The following is a 17,452-nucleotide window of genomic DNA, read 5'->3' on the forward strand; positions in this document are numbered from 1 at the left end:
CTCCTTTCTCTCTTTTCTCTCATTCTGTGGCTCATTATGCATGTGTTGGTATGCTTGATGGTGTCTCATAGGTCTCCAAAGCTCTGTTAATTTTTCTTCATTCTTTTGTCTTTCTGCTCCTTATACTGGGCAGTTTCTTTTTTTTCTTTCTTTTTTCCCCCCCCATTTTTTAGTAGAGACAGGGTCTTACTCTTGCTCAGGCTGGTCTCAAACTCCTGACCTCAAGGGATCCTCCCGCCTTGGCCTCCCAGAGTGCTAGGATTACAGGTGTGAGCCACCATGCCTGGCCCTTATACTGGGTAATTTCAATGGAGCTATCTTAAAATGCACTGATTCTTTCTTGACTCTGGTCAAATCTTCTGTTGAACCCCTTTATAGTGAATTTTTCATTTCTATGATTGTACTTTTGGGCTCAAATTTTATTTGGTTTCTTTTTATAATTTCTGTCTTTTTCTTGATCTTATTACCTTGGTGAGACATCCTAGTTTGCTTTAGTTCTTTGTCCATGATTTCCTTTAGCTCTTTGAGCACATTTAAGACAGTTTATTCAAAGTTCTGGCTTACTAATTCCAATGTTTTGGCTTTCTCAGGGACAGTTTCTGTGAATTTCTTATTTTTCCCTGAATGGGCCATACTTTCTTGTTTCTTTGGAAGCTCATAATTTTTGTTGAAAAGTGGACATTTTGTATATTGTAATGTGTGGTAGCTCTGGAAATCAATTTTCTCCCTCCCCATGGTTGGTTGTTTCTTGCTGCTTGTTGTGAGTTATAGTTTTTGCTTAGTGAACTTTCTAAACTGTTTTTGTAAAGACTATATTCTTTGTTGTGTGTGGACTCTGAAGTGTTTGTTCTGGTAGCTTATTTGTCAGTTAGTGATTTGACAGAGATTTCCTTAATGCCTAGAGTTTTGCAGATTGGTTCAGTGTTGGCACGCTTCTCTGTGCTTAGTCAGTCCTTTTATTACTCTTCTTTAGCCTTCATTTCCTGATTGCACAGAAGCTAAAGATCAGCTAGAGGTCAAAGGCTATGGCCTTGTCATGTTTTTTTTCTGAGCATGGATTTAGCCTTGGGCATATGTGTAGCCTTCCAAATTCCCTGTTATATGCTGAAGCTTTTCAGAGCTCTTATTCCCCCATGTAACTTTTTCCTCAGCCTCTTCTTTCCCTACCTTTTTGGCTTCTCTATTGTCTGTTCCACCTGTTATCCCTTGCCCCGACTGGCTGTGGCTGGTATATTTGCCTTTAAATGCTTTTGACAAACCCTACCTATTCTAGGGACCTGCTTCCCCTGAGAAAGTTCTGAAATGGATGAAAAAATGGCAAGCCCCTGACTCAGTCCCTCAAATAACAACCAGACTGGTTGAAATACACAGTCACAATTCTTTGAGAATAGGGTCTGTGTTACACCCTTTGGCATCTACAAGTTGCACTAGAAAATGTGGACCACTGCCTTTCTAGCCACCACTGAGCCAGGGACTAGGGCATGGTAGGTGTGTAAATGAAAACACCACAATGCTTTCGTATTGAAATTTCGCTTTTTTTCATCGCATGTTCCCTTGGTTATTGTAAGTTTTTTAATTAGATTCTAGAGTTCTTTTTCTTTTTTTTTTTTTTTGAGACAGAGTGTCACTTTGTTGCCCAGGCTAGAGTGAGTGCCGTGGCGTCAGCCTAGCTCACAGCAACTTCAAACGCCTGGGTTTAAGCAATCCTACTGCCTCAGCCTCCCGAGTAGCTGGGACTACAGGCATGCACCACCATGCCCGGCTAATTTTTTTTCTATATATATTTTAGTTGGCCATAGAGTTCTTAAAAAATGATTCTTACAGTTTTTACTAGCATAATTGTTGCCTTAGTGGAGGGAAGGAGTTTTGGAGTTACCTGCTCCACCATTTTGTGTGACTTCATTCTTAGTGTGCTTGCTTTTAATCCCTATGCCAGTGCCACATTTTCTTAATAACCATAGCTTTTAAAAAAATCTTGATATTTGATAGGGTATGAATGCTCACATTGTTCTTTTTTGTACTATCTTGGCTATTTACTTAACGTTGTACTGTTTAATATTATATATCAATTTTTATGTTTCTAAATTCTTTGATAAACGTGTCCTTCTATTTTGATAAGCACTTTTAAGGCCTAATGTGAGCCAGGTATTATTTTAGATCATATTTTCTCAACCTTGGCACTGTAGACATTTTGATCCAGAAAATTATTTGTTATAGGAGATTGCCCTGTGTACCCTTGGCCTCTACCCATTAGATACCAGTAGTACATCTCCTCAGAGTTGTGACAACCAAAATGTTTTTAGACATTACTAGATGATCCCTGTGGGCACTGTGGATTTGAGAACCACTATTCTGGATGATAGGGATTCATAGATAATGAATACTGAGCGAAATGGAGGAGTAAATGATTGAAATTCACCATATGTTTAAATACAGTTTCAGAGATATGCACCAAGAGATGGGGAAGAATAGCAAAAAATTGCCTTGGAGAGTTGATGGCAAGTATTTTCCCAAGACAGATGGCAGTTTTGAATTGGGTCTTGTAGCATGGTGGTGAGGGGAATTAGGAGGGGGAGATGTTCTAGGTGATAGAAAGGTCATGTCTAGAGACATGGTAGAAGAGCCTTTGAGTGCCTTGAGAAAAATGAGACATTAAATTGATCGAAGAGAATATGGCAGGCACCACTGAAAAACAATGAAGGTAGTTAGGGTCAGGTTTGGTTTTGTTGTTTTTTTTCTTTTTTTGAGACAAAGTCTCGCTCTGTTGCCCGGGCTAGAGTGCCATGGCGTCAGCCTAGCTCACGGCAACCTAAAACTCTCAGGCTGAAGGAATCCTCCTGCCTCAGCCTCCCAAGTAGCTGGGACTACAGGCGCTCACCACCACACCCGGCTAATTTTTTTGTTTCATTTTTAGTTGCCTGGCTAATTTTTTTCTGTTTTTTAGTAGATATGGGATCTTGCTCTTGCTCAGACCGGTCTCGAACTCCTGAGCTCAATTGATCCTCCTACCTCGACCTCCCAGAGTGTTAGGATTATAGGCGTGAGCTACCATGCCCGACCTCAGGGTCAGGTTTGAGAAAGGCTTTTTACATAATGCTAAAATGTTTCAATTTTTCCCTTTTCATTATAGAAAACCAACAAATACTTTAAAAGTCTAGAGTAATATGATCTTTTTAAAAGAACAATGATATAATGTAATTATAAAAAGCAAATGGTAAATATAAAACTCAACTCTAGCCTATAAAGCAGGAAAATATTTAATAGGAAGGGTAGAAATTTATATAAAACTAAAGCTGTCTAGTGTGGTACTGCTGATGCTGAAAAAAGAAAAAAAAAAACCCTAAAACTAGATGTCATATGTTGCCCTTAAATCATATCACCCTGTATGTAGGCATTTTTCATCATACATTTGTCAAAGTTCTTACACAGTGTCAATATTGATGAAGATTCTTGGTATTTAAAGCGAGGGGGAAGTGGGCCAATATACAAAGTTGTATCTTTTTTCAAGCAGGTTATCAGAATTATATATTTTAAATTGTTGTCAGCTTTCTTGGATTGGACATGAAATCAGGTTAACTGAAACTGCACTCCTAAAATAGTTCTGTGTTCTGAGAGAAGGAAGATACTTGAAAAAAAGTTAAAATGCTACAAAATTTTTTTATTACTTCTATTTTTTTTTTTTTTGTTGAGACAGAGTCTCACTTTGTTGCCCAGGCTAGAGTGAGTGCCGTGGCGTCAGCTTAGCTCACAGCAACCTCAAACTCCTGGGCTCAAGCGATCCTACTGCCTCAGCCTCCCGAGTAGCTGGGACTACAGGCATGCGCCACTATGCCCGGCTAATTTTTTCTATATAGATTTTTAGGTGTCCATATAATGTCTTTCTATTTTTAGTAGAGACGGGGTCTCGCTCAGGCTGGTCTCGAACTCCTGACCTTGAGCAATCCACCCGCCTCGGCCTCCCAGAGTGCTAGGATTACAGGCGTGAGCCACCGCGCCCGGCCTATTACTTCTATTTTGATATAATTTCATATTTACAGAAAATTTGTAAGACTAGTACAAAGAACTCCTATATACCCTTTATCTAGAGTCACATTTTGTCCCAACTACTGTATCATTTGCATACTTTAGTTATATTAGTTTTTTTCCACATCCATTTGAGCATAAGTTACAGACATCATGCCTCTTCTTCCCTAAATACTTTAGTATTTTCTAAGGACAAGGGCATTACCTTGCATAATTACAAGGTAATTATCAAACCAAGAAATTTTAAATATATACAATATGCTTTTCTAATCTAAGATCTATATTCAGGTTTCCCAGTTGCTCTAATAATGTCCTTTATCTGTAGTAGTTCCTTTGCCTCTCATTGTCTTTCCTGATCTTGGCTTTTTTTCAAGAGTATAGGCCAATTATTTTTTAGAATGTTCTAAGTTTGTGTTGGTATGATACTTCCTTATGATTAGATGAAAGTTATGCATTTTTGGCAGAAGTACCACAGAAGTGATGGCATGTCCTTTCATGTCTCTTTAGCAGAAGATACATGATGTCAGTTGGTCCCATTACTGGTGAGAATAATTTTAATCAATTGGGTGATTTCCATTAGATTTTTCTATATAAAATTAATCTTTTCTCAATTTTTAACCAGTAAATAATTTGTGGGGTGATATTTTGAGACTGTAAATATCCTGTTCCTCAATAAACTCACTGGTTTTAGCATTCAATTATTAGTATGATTTTTTTTTTTTTTTTTTTTTTTTTGTTGAGACAGAGTCTCACTTTGTTGCCCAGGCTAGAGTGAGTGCCGTGGCGTCAGCTTAGCTCACAGCAACCTCAGACTCCTCGGCTTAAGCGATCCTACTGCCTCAGCCTCCCGAGTAGCTGGGACTACAGGCATGCGCCACTATGCCCGGCTAATTTTTTCTATATAGATTTTTAGTTGTCCATATAATTTCTTTCTATTTTTAGTAGAGACGGGGTCTCGCTCTTGCTCAGGCTGGTCTCGAACTCCTGACCTCAAGCGATCCACCCGCCTCGGCCTCCCAGAGAGCTAGGATTACAGGCGTGAGCCACCGCGCCCGGCCTATTAGTATGATTTTTAAAAAAATAGTGATTGTTTAACTTCACTTCTTCAGCACATATTATTGACATTTACAAACATGTATTTGATGAAAAGTATTTTGAAAGTTACATTATCGTGGAGAAAGCAAACTGACATAATGAAACAAATGAGAGTGAAAGATAATAAGATATAGTAGAAAATAATACAAAATCAACATAATGCCAGGTGTGTGGAAATTGTATTAAAGCCTGCCATGCCAAGATTGTTTTAGTAATCTGGCCGGGCGCGGTGGCTCACGCCTGTAATCCTAGCACTCTGGGAGGCCGAGGCGGGTGGATCGCTCGAGGTCAGGAGTTCAAGACCAGCCTGAACAAGAGTGAGACCCCGTCTCTACTAAAAATAGAAAGAAATTATATGGACAACTAAAATATATATACAAAAAATTAGCCGGGCATGGTGGCACATGCCTGTAGTCCTAGCTACTCGGGAGGCTGAGGCTGTAGGATCACTTAAGCCCAGGAGTTTGAGGTTGCTGTGAGCTAGACTGACGCCACGGCACTCACTCTAGCCCGGGCAACAGAGTGAGACTCTGTCTCAAAAAAAAAAAAAAAAAAAAAAAAAAGATTGTTTTAGTAATCTATTTAAGAACAGTTTGCAGGCCGGGCGAGGTGGCTCACGCCTGTAATCCTAGCACTCTGGGAGGCCGAGGTGGGCCGATCGTTTGAGCTCAGGAGTTCGAGACCAGCCTGAGCAAGAGCGAGACCCCATCTCTACTAAAAATAGAAAGAAATTATATGGACAGCTAAAATATATATATATAGAAAAAATTAGCCGGGCATGGTGGTGCATGCCTGTAGTCCCAGGTACTCGGGAGGCTGAGACAGGAGGATCGCTTGAGCCCATGAGTTTGAGGTTGCTGTGAGCTAAGGCTGACGCCACGGCATTCACTCTAGCCTGGGCAACAGAGTGAGACTCTGTCTCAAAAAAAAAAGAAGAAGAACAGTTTGCAGAAAACCAATCCTTGTGTGACAATTTGCTGCTTTTCCCATTTCTAAAAATTTTATTTATTTATTTATTTTTTTGTGTGTGTCTCTTTTTTTAATTTCAGCTTATTATGGGGGTACACAAGTTCAGGTTACATATGTTGCCCATGTACCGCCCATCCCCCCGAGTCAGAGCTCCAAGCGTGCCCATTCCCCAGACAGTGCGCATCGCACTCATCACGTAGTTATACCCCCATCCCCTCCCCCCACGCCCCACCTCCCCAAGTCAGCACCTTCAAGCGTGACCATTCCCCAGACGGTGTGCAACACACTCATCATGTAGGCATACCCCCATCCCCTCCCCCCACCCCCCACCTCAGTTTGATATCCAATTGGTATCATTCCCAAATGTGCGTTTAGGTGATGATCAAGGAAACCAATTTTCTGGTGAGTACATGTGATGCTTGTTTTTCCATTCTTGGGATACTTCACTTAACATAATGGGTTCCAACTCTCTCCAGGAGAACCAAAGAGATGTCGTATCACCGTTATTTCTTATAGCTGAGTAATACTCTGTGGTATACATATACCACAATTTACTAATCCATTCATGAATTGATGGGCATTTGGGTTGTTTCCACATCTTTGCAATTGTGAATTGTGCTGCTATAAACATTCGGGTACAGGTGTCTTTGTCATAGAATGACTTTTGTTCCTTTGGGTAGATGCCCAGTAATGGGATTGCTGGATCGAATGGTAGGTCTACTTGAATCTGTTTAAGGTATCTCCATAATGCTTTCCTCAGGGGTTGCACTAGTGCTTAACATCCCTAATCATCAGGGAAATGCAAATCAAAACCACAATGAGATATCACTTAACTCCAGTGAGAATGGCCTTTATCAAAAAGTCCCAAAACAACACATGTTGGCGTGGATGTGGAGAGACAGGAACACTAAAATTTTTATTTTTTATTGATTGATTCATTGAGGCAGAGTCTCACCATGTTGCCCAGGCTGGAGTGCAGTGGCTATTCACAGTTTGCACCATAGTGCATTGTAGCCTGGAACTACTGGCCTCAATTGATCCTCCTGCCTCAGCCTCCAGAGTAGCTGGGAATATAGGCACTTGCCATTGTGTCTGGCTTGCTTTGCTCACTTTTGTCCTTTGATCCCCAACTCTTTTCCTTTGGGATAAAAATTGTAGATTGTGAGGGAGGTTTGTAGGGGGAAGAAAAAGTTGATAGGCCCCCAACTCTGATCCTTTAAAGTGTTTTTATTTACCATGCAAATATTGAAAACAACATAGATACATTAAACAAGAAAGAAATCTCCAAGTCTTGTTACTTTAAAGCATGATTTCTCAAAGGGGAGCCCATAACATTGCTTTCAGAAATGAGATTTTCATGGTTTTAAGTGTTATAATGATAATGGTATGGGTAGTATTTTGCCTTCTAAGAAGTGGCTAGAAGTATGTCCATAGCTGTGCTTAGTTTTGTTCATATCACTTATTTACTATATCTCTGTTTTGTAAGAAAATTGCCCAAGAATAGAATTTTTCCTGAATGTGGATTTAATGATATTCTTCTAAGGAAATGGGTATGGTTCACATTTCCTTAGTTTTGAGCTTGTGATCCAATTTTAAAAAGTCAGTTGATTAAATAAAAAATAAAATAAAAGGACAATTCCTGTACCAAAAAACCAGCTAGGCAGTTCAAACATTTCCATTTATTCATAAGTTTGTTTTAGTAAAGTTACTGTTACAAGCAGCATTTATTTGTGTAATGATAGATAAATCCTTGTTATTGTTGCTTTATAAAGAATGCTTTATAAAGAATGATAAATTAATAAAAATTAACAGTGATCGGTAAAGTAGATTTATTATGACCTATCTCCCATTAAGCGATAATAGCTTTATTTTTACTTACATTTAAGTAGTTGGTAAGTAATAGAATAACTTTGAAACTTTGGGTAATATAAAGTAAGTCAAGGTATTTTCAGGTAATGGGACATAGTGTTATTAATAGAATGGATTATTATTATTTTTTTTGAGACAGAGTCTTGCTTTGTTGTCCATTCTAGAGTGAGTGCCGTGGCGTCAGCCTAGCTCACAGCAACCTCAAACTCCTGGGCTTAAGCAATCCTCCTGCCTCAGCCTCTTCAGTAGCTGGGACTACAGGCATGTGCCACCATGCCCAGCTAATTTTTTCTATATATATTTTTAGGTGGTCAGATCATTTCTTTCTATTTTTAGTAGAGACGGGGTCTCACTCTTGCTCAGGCTGGTCTTGAACTCCTGACCTTGAGCGATCCACCTACCTTGGCCTCCCAGAGTGCTAGGATTACAGGCGTGAGCCACCGTGCCCGGCCTAAAATGGATTATTGAAAAAGCATTGGACCATGCCTTCTATAACTTTTAGTTCTAGGTCTTCTGTTAACTGTGACCCTGAGCCCCCATTTTTTCCTTTTTATCTGTGGTAATACTTTCTAGTTCAGTCCCTCAATTAAAAGTGCTTTTAGCTCTTTAATTCTATCCCAATGATCTGTTGGGTTATGTAACAATCCTATGAGATAATCTAGATAAAAAGAGGAAGGCAATAGCATTTCAGAAATACGGTTTGGGGTTGGGAATCCTTAAGTGAGATAGACTTCTCCTTTGGTCAGAGGATAGTGTGGGTTAACACAGAGGGATATTGGGATCAATACATTGCAGAGGAAAAGGAAGTTGCTAATTGGTTATTATTTCCAGGAGTGGACATGCAGCTGGTTTACTCTTAAATCTATTATGTTGGATTGATGGTCTCTTTCAGAAGCACATTTTATAGATGCAGATATTTTAATAGTCATCTAGTAAGTTTCTCTCATTTTATAAGTCAGAAAATTGAGCTGTACTGAGGTTGCAATTTGCTTAATGTCATAGATCTAATTAGTAAAGACTGGAACCAAGGTTATCTGACTCCCAATTCAAGCTTCTTGGTGCAGTACTATGTTTTTAATCATATCATTAAATTGTTTTCTATGTATTTTATAGGAATTCAGTAAAAAGTAGAATATTTTTCTATAAGGTGTGTCAGAACTCCTGTTCAAGAAAATAAAGGACACCTGTTATGTGATTTTTTATAAAGCAATTTTTACAATTTTCTATCACTGCCACATGCTCAAGGAAGTTGATTAGCTACAGTTATATTGTGACACTGAATTATTTAGGATCTTCTTGATTACTTGTATTATTGTTCACATGCTTCAGAGCTATTTCTTTGCTATTTAAATTAAGATGAGGTATAATTATTTACTAAAATCACTACAGTATAGTTCAGAGAGGCAAAGGGTTTTCTAAGAGTATGGAATTAGTCAGTGACATAGTTTTTTTTGTTTATTTTTGTTTTTTGAGACAGAGTCTGGCTCTGTTGCTTAGGCTAGAGTATAGTGGCATCATCATGGATCACTGAAACCTCAAACTCCTGGGCTCAAGTAATCCTCCTGCCTCAGCCTCTGGAGTAGCTCGGACTACAGGCTTGCACCACCAACACCCAGCTAATTTTTTTCTATTTTTTTGTAGAGGTGAGGCCTCGCTCTTGCTCAGGCTGGTCTTGAACTCCTGGCCTTGAACTCTTACCTCGACCTTACAAAGTATTAGGATTACCGGCGCGAGCCACTGCATCTGGCTGACATAATTGTTTTTCATCAGAAAAGTTTCTTTTTCTAATCTCAAAGTACCTTATATATATTTTTGTTGTTGTGATATGTGGTTTTTACTTTGGATTTGCATAGTTTTGACCTTGTTTTAAGCAGTATAACTAGATTAACAGTGTACTCATTAGAGACCAGCTTCAGTTTACTAGAAACAATAGTGCTTATGCTTACTATGCTAGGAAGAAGTCTGTAGTGGGAGAAAAAAGTAAGAAGGATAACCAGTATTCTATCAAATTTAAGTGATTTCTACCAGTCTTTTTATGGGGAAAATATTCCTTATTTGACTTTTGCATTATGCGTCTTCTGTGTGTTGGAACTTGTATCTCCATTTATTACTTGTGTGTTTTTGTTGTGAAAAATATGGAATAAGTTAGAAGTTGGCCATAGAAAGGTTAACATCTTTGATCAGAATGGGCAAAGTCCAGAAGCTTGAGTCAGACTTAATGGAACGCATATCAATTGTCTTAATACCTTTCTAAGTGTGGACTATAATATTAGATCAAGGAATCTGGAGATATGGAAGTATCCAGCAGATTTAGAACTAGCTGTCCATAAAAACAAGGATCAGTACCTTTGTACAAGATTATGGTTTAAGGTTGAGCTAGGATTAGTTATACCTTTAATATAAAAAATTGAAACAGCTTATTTTATTTGTTCTAGGAAATAAGACACTGAAGTAGGTATTAAAAATTCTCTATTTAAATTTTTTTAATCTGGAAAATTGCAAACATATTCAAAAGTAAGAAAATAGTATAATGAATCCTCACAGTACCTTTCACCTAGCTTCAACAATTATCATCTTGTGACCAGTTCAATTTGTTTAATACTCTGCTCAGTGGATTATTTTGAAACAAATTCCAGACATCATATTATTGTATTGAAATTTTTTTTTAAAAAACTATACTATGGGATGTTTTCCTAAAATGAACTGTTTGCAAAAAGACAAGTTTATTTTTTTTCTTCTGGTGCCAATGCAAATAACGATTGCCCTGTTGATTTCTTTTAAGTGATTTTTTAAAATTTGGTGTCATCATAATTGTAGTTTAGAAGCTATTATACTCACATTATTTAAGTTTAATTTTTAACATTTTATTATGAAATATTTCAAACTTAAACAGAAAAGCTGAAAGAATTTTACAGTGAACACCCATATACTTAGCACCTAGATTCTACTTTTGACATTTTGCTGTTCTTGTTTTATCACATATTTTTCCATCTATCCAACTCCCTACTGATGTAATAGTCCATTTTATTTTCTTATTCATTTCAAAGTAAATTACAGATATAAGTATAATTGAATTTCAGTTTTTAAAGTCACATTTTCTTTTCTTTCTTTGTTTTATTTTTTATTTTTTTTTTAAGAGACAGGGTCTCACCATGTTGCCCAGTCTGAACTTGAAATCCTGGGCTCAAGCAATCCTCCTGCCTCAGCCTCTGGAGTAGCTGTAACTATAGGCACTAAGTCGTATTTTCAACTAGTTTTTATTTTCTTGTGTAAACTTTATTGTTATGAAAGACTTTATATCTGGTTATACATTGTGACAACACATAATCTCTGTGGTTCCAGTGATTCCCATTTTGAACTTTTCTTTCATATACTGTGAACCTTTATTAGAATTTAGTTATATACAAGTGATATATAAAGTATTTAGCCAAGACTAAGTAAAATGAATAGCAAGGGCTTTGCATGTGTATTTTTTCCAGTCTTTAAAGAAAAAGCTAGGGTGTAATTGTGTCTCAGGGTGGTACACTAAACTAACATGCTTGCCATTTGTGACGATATGGATGAACCTGGAGGACATTTATGCTAAATGAAATTAGCCAGACACAGAAAGAATACTGCATGATCTTAACTTACATGTGGAAGCTAAAAAGTCAAATTCAAGAAAGCAGAGAGTAGCAAGGTGGTTACCAGGGGTGGGAAGATGGGGGAAATGGGGAGATGTTGGTCAAGGGGTACAAAGTTGCAGTTATATAGGATGAAAAAGCATATAGTATGATGACTATAGTTAATAATATTGTATCATATACTGGAAATTTGCCAAGAGATTTCAGGTGCTCTCAACACGCATACACACAAAAAGGTAACTAGGTGTGGAGATGGATATATTAATTTGCTTGGCTGTAGTAATCATTTCACTATGTGTATGTGTATCAAAACATGTTGTACAGCCTGGGTGCTGTGGCTCACGCCTGTAATCCTAGCACTCTGGGAGACCGAGATGGGAGTATTGCTTGAGCTCAGGAGTTTGAGAACAGCCTGAGTAAGAGCAAGACCCAGTCTCTACTAAAAATAGAAAAATTAGCCAGGCATGGTGGTGCACACCTGTAGTCCCAGCTACTGGGGAGGCAGAGGCAGGAGGATCACTTGAGGCCAGGAGTTTGAAGTTGTAGTGAGTTACGATGATGCCGCTGCACTCTACCCAGGACAATGGAGTGAGAGACTCTGTCTCCAAGAAAACATATTGTACAACTTAAATATAATGCAAAAAAAGAAGAATCCCTTTTAACATTTTCCATTAAACAATTACTTTGAGGACCCAAAGTCACTGTTTTTAGTGTTTAGCTCATTTTCTTTGTTTGATCTTGGTGTTCTATACAGTGCCAAAGTATACTTTGATCTCTACATGACTGTATCACTTGTGGCAAAAAGCTGTTTAACTACATCATGAGCTTCTGGAATGCTCACAGTAGTCATATAGTAAATGCTTGTTGAATAAACAAGACAAATTCATCAGTTTTTATCTTTAATTCAAACTTATTACCTGAAAGATAGAAGGATAACCCTGGGTTTATGTAGTACAAGGTGAAGTATGAAATTTATACTCTAAATTTTTCTGTAGCATATTTTCAGATTTAAGTTATTGGATATAAACAGAAATAAAGGGAGTTTTAGAGCATGCATATTCTAAGTTTATTTAATTGGGAAATATTTTAAACAAAGAATATAATATAAATACCTCTGCACTGACTGCTTAGCTTTAAGAAATCTTATGTCATATTTGCTTTAGATTTCTTTTAAAGAAATAAAATATTACAGATAGAGTTGAGGCCTCATGGATTATTTTAATGTTTTCTACATAAATATGTATTCATAAACATTATTTAGACTTCTTTCAGTTTTATAAGTTTATGTAAGTGGCACCATACAGTACATATTAGTTTGCAACTTGCTTTTTTTGTTCAATGTTATTTTTGGGATTTTGATGTAGCTCTAGATTTGCACTGTATAATATTATATAATAGACAATAATTATATGATGTGCTGGAAATATATTTGCACATGGATTTTCAAAGATATACTATGAAAAAAAAATATTTATTTTAAAGAGACACAGAGTGTTTCTCTGTCACCCAGGCTGGAATACAGTGGAACCATCATAGCTCACTGCAGCCTCGAACTCCTGGGTTCAAGCATTCCTTCTGCCTCAGCCTTCCAAAGTGCTGGGATTATAGGCATGAGCCACTGCGCTCAGCCGGGATGTTTTTATTGCCATGTCATCAAGCTCACTGATTCTTTCCTTGCCTATGTCCAGTCTACCAATGAGCTCATCAAAGGCATTCTTTAATTCTTTTATAGTGTTTTTGATGTGTAGCATTTCCTTTTGATTATTTGAGTTTCCATCTCTCCGCTTATATTACCCATCTGTTGTTGTATGTTGTCTAATTTTTCCATTAGAATCCTTATTGTAGTAGTCATACATAAATAAATTATCTGATAATTCCAAATTCTGTATCATATCTGAGTCTGGTTCTGGTGCTTGCTTTGTCTCTTTGGCCAGTTTTTTTCTTGAATTTTAGCATGCCACGTAAGTTCTTGTTGAAAGCTGGACATGATATATCTGCCAATAGAAACTGAGATAATCAGACTTCTAGTGTGAAGTTTTAGGTTAATCTGGCTAGGAGCTGGGCTGTGTTTAATGTCTACTGTAGATGTAGGTTCCAGAAACATCAGTTTTCTTTTAGTTTTTTTTTTTCCTCCCCTGTTGTCTTTGAGTTTCCCTAATAATTCTTTCTTAAACAGTGTTTGTGTCTTACAGCTTTCTCATTTGCAATTCATTGTTACTATGTTGAAACCCTGTTGCTATAGTGATAAGGAATTGGGGAAGGGAAGTGTTCTGTAATCTTAGGATGAAACCTCAGGTTTGTTTTTTTTTTTTTTTTTGTGGTCCTGAGTCCCTGAGTTGTGACCTTAGGAAGTGTTTCTTACCTTCCCCTGTCCTCCTCTCCCCTTAGATGAGACAGGAAAGCTAGAAGGGTCTACAGTTCTCTAATTGTTCTTTTTCCACGTAGATAATGCTCTGGGCATATTTCAATATGATTACTTTCCCTTCCTCCTGCTAAAGGCACAAGGAAATTTTCCTCAAACTTTTATGGTGAAAACCTCCTAAAAACCTTATAGGGCTCCTGGAGGTAAAACCCAGGAAAGTGTGGAGACCCCTCTAAGACTGGGACCTCAAGATTTTTTTTTTTTAACTCAAGCTAATTCATGCTTGTTTTCCAGCAGTTCATCAATTGCTGTTTAAGCATTCCTGTTCCAGGTAAGCTGTGCTTCTCTGTATCTGCCTGTCTCTCTGGCTCTTTTTTTTTTGGTGGAGGTTTGCCCTGTGACCTCAGTTCTTGGAGGGAAAAAGATAAATTTACTGATTTTCAGTTTGTTCAGTATATTTTCTTGTCATAAGGATGGGAATGAGGACTTCCAAGCTCCTTACATGTCATAGCTAACTGGTTAGTTTTGTTTTGTTTGTTTTTTAAATTATTTTTAATAAATAGTGCTATGTGAAATGCCATAGCTGTCTATAGCTGTAGTTTTGGGGTTCTCCTTTGTTTGAAATGCTTGTGAAACAATTCTCAAGTCTTAGTCTTTGTGAGGATCAGGTTCTAATTTTAGTTGGACATTTTAGTAATTGGTTTTAACATGATTTGTTTTTCTTATTGTTAGCACCTTATCTTTAGTTACTGCTGTGCTTATTTGGATAGTGTGGTAAGCTCAGTGGCTTAGATATGAGAAGTAAAACTAGAGACCTCAGGTAATTTAATGTCCATAAAATGTTTTATTAATAAATTAAGAAATTAGTGAGAATGTAAACAAGACAATAAAGAGATTAAAAATTTCAGAAACATTATGTTGTATTAACTGAAAGTACTTTTATGGACATCGTAGCTTATCCTTAGTCCTTTTAAGCATTCTTAGTTTCGAGGATTATCTATTAGGGTAAGTACTTTTCTACTCATTAAATTCTATCAGTCATTGTGCCTTTAGTTCCCCTAAGGGATGCAGTACAGAGGTGGCTTTGATTGGAGATAGACTTTCTGATTTTCACTTAATAGTTGTAAGTGGAAATTATTTAACTCCCTTATTGTATTCAGCAAATAAATGTCTTTCTGAGTCTTAGTTTCCTATAATAAGGTTCTCATGAGGTTTAAATCAGGTTAGTGTGTGTAAAATGTACATGTTAAAATTTGGTATTTGGTAAGGTTATATAAAGAAACCGGAGAAATATGGACCCACTGAGAAAAATTCCAACATTTACCCTTACAGCTGTTCTTTCAGTGGTTGATATTTGATGGCATGGAGGAAACCTATATGGACTTGTATTACATTTGAGAGTAAAATTAAGGCATAGGCTGGATGAGACTCTCGCCTGTAATCCCAGCATGTGAAAGGCTGAAGTGGGAGGATGGCTTGAGACTTGGAGTTTGAGACCAGCCTGGGCAAGATAGCAAGACCCCATCTCTACAAAAAACAAACAGATTTAACCAGGTACAGTGGTGCATGATCTGGCTTCTTGAGGCTGGAGGATTGCTTGAGCCCGGGAGTTGGAGGTTACAGTGAGGCATGATCATGCCACTGTCCTCCAGCCTGGGTGACAGAGAGAGACTCTGTCTCTTAAAAAAAATTAAGGCATAAAAATTTTATAAGACAATTTGACTTAGACTTTATTTTATAAACTTATATAGTTAATACCTGACAGTTTTGGAAAGGATTTCTTATAATTCTACTTGAATAAGGGCATAAATTGGTAGATTTTCAACACTTCAATGAGTAGTAAACTTATAAATAAAATAAAGGAGGGTAGAAAGAATCAGTTGGATTAGTGAAAAGTCAAAAACTGTTAACTTTTAATGTATAAGTGAAGTTATGGATATTAAATGAACCGTGTATTTTATCATGTATTACATGTAATTTTGAAAATAGAAACACATTCACATATGAGGAATTTCTTAATTGGAAGTGAATTATCTTAAAAAACATTAGGAAAATGATGTTTTCAACTTTTAACTTAGTTTGGGTCATACAATGTCTTTGTTTATGAAATTTTGGAGAAAATTACACAAATTAAAAAAGGAAAACTTTTCCAGCATGAAAGCAATGATTTTATTATATCACAAAAAGGTAGAAGAAAAAAATATTCCCTGTAATCTTATCTAGATAACACTTACTGTAAACATTTTGGGGTATATTTTATAGCAATATTTTTATACATTTTTTTTTTGAGACAGAGTGCCTGGGCTGTTGCCTGGGCTAGAGTGCGGTGGCCTCAGCCTACCTCACAGCAACCTCAAACTTCTGGGCTCAAGCGATCCTTCTGCCTCAGCCTCCCCAGTAGCTGGACTACAGGCATACAGGTATGCCTGGCTAATTTTTCTATTTTAAGTAGAGATGGGGTCTCACTCTTGCTCAGGCTGATCTTGAACTCCTGACCTCAAATAATCCTCCCACATCGGCCTCCCAGAGTGCTAGGATTACAAGCGTGAGCCACTATGCCAGGCCTTTTATGCAATTTTAAACATAATTGTAATCATACTTTGTAGTCAATTTATAGACTGCCTGGTTTTTGTTAGCATTGTATTATAGTATGAACCATTTTCCATATTGTATTTTAACTTTTTTGGATTTAATGGCTGGTATAATATTGTATAACTTGTGTGAATACCTGTTTACCCAGCCATTATTTTTAAAATTTAAAAAATTATTTTTTAGTAATACATAATAGATGTACTCAGTTTTGTGGTACATGTGATAATTTAATACATTTATATAATTTGTAAAGATCAAATCATTGTACTCAGGATATCCATCACCTTATATATTTGTCTTTTTATATCTAGCTATTATTGTACATATAATTGTTTACAGGTTTTTTTGATATTGTAAATATGTCATAGATTGATACCTTTTATGAGTAGTTATTTAGAATTATTTTCTTTGGATAGATAAAAAGAGGCAGAATTATTAGATCAAAGGTTCTTGATGCTTAATGCCAGGTTGTTTTCTAGAAGCATGTATCATCTCAGGCCATCCATGAGAGTGTTTCATGGCACTTTGACCCACAAGGAGTCGTCATTTTTTCCCCTAAATATTTGATAGGTTAAAAAAGTGGCATGCATCACAGTTAACACTTTATAGAGTTTAATAAGTTATAGTTTCTTAATCATTTCTTCATGCATTTTATTTACTTTTTTCCAAAAGTTTCTATAAGGGAATCAGAGCAAAGTAATGAGTTTTATGTTGCTTTATTTATTTATTTTGTTAGCACAAACATGTTTAATTACTAACCAAAAGGATGATCCTAATAAGCCAATTGCAAGTAAAATGTTTGTGATACAGATAGTTGAACATAGCAATGAAAAAAAGAAGCATTATGGAAATTTGCTCCTCAAACTTGAGCTTGTTTATTTTTACAGCTGATTCCTGTGCAAAGTGATAGTGGAAATTT

At 36.8% G+C, this 17,452-nt stretch overlaps 1 protein-coding gene across 2 annotated transcripts in view; it reads left to right on the forward strand.

The window, feature by feature from the left end:
• The window catches only part of ATRX (ATRX chromatin remodeler), a 216,863-nt gene that overhangs the window by 13,176 nt on the left and 186,235 nt on the right, over nucleotides 1-17,452 (forward strand). The gene's annotated exons all lie outside the window — the stretch shown is intronic.

This window comes from Eulemur rufifrons, chromosome 30, assembly GCF_041146395.1.
Source record: "Eulemur rufifrons isolate Redbay chromosome 30, OSU_ERuf_1, whole genome shotgun sequence".
Lineage (NCBI taxonomy): Eukaryota > Metazoa > Chordata > Mammalia > Primates > Lemuridae > Eulemur > Eulemur rufifrons.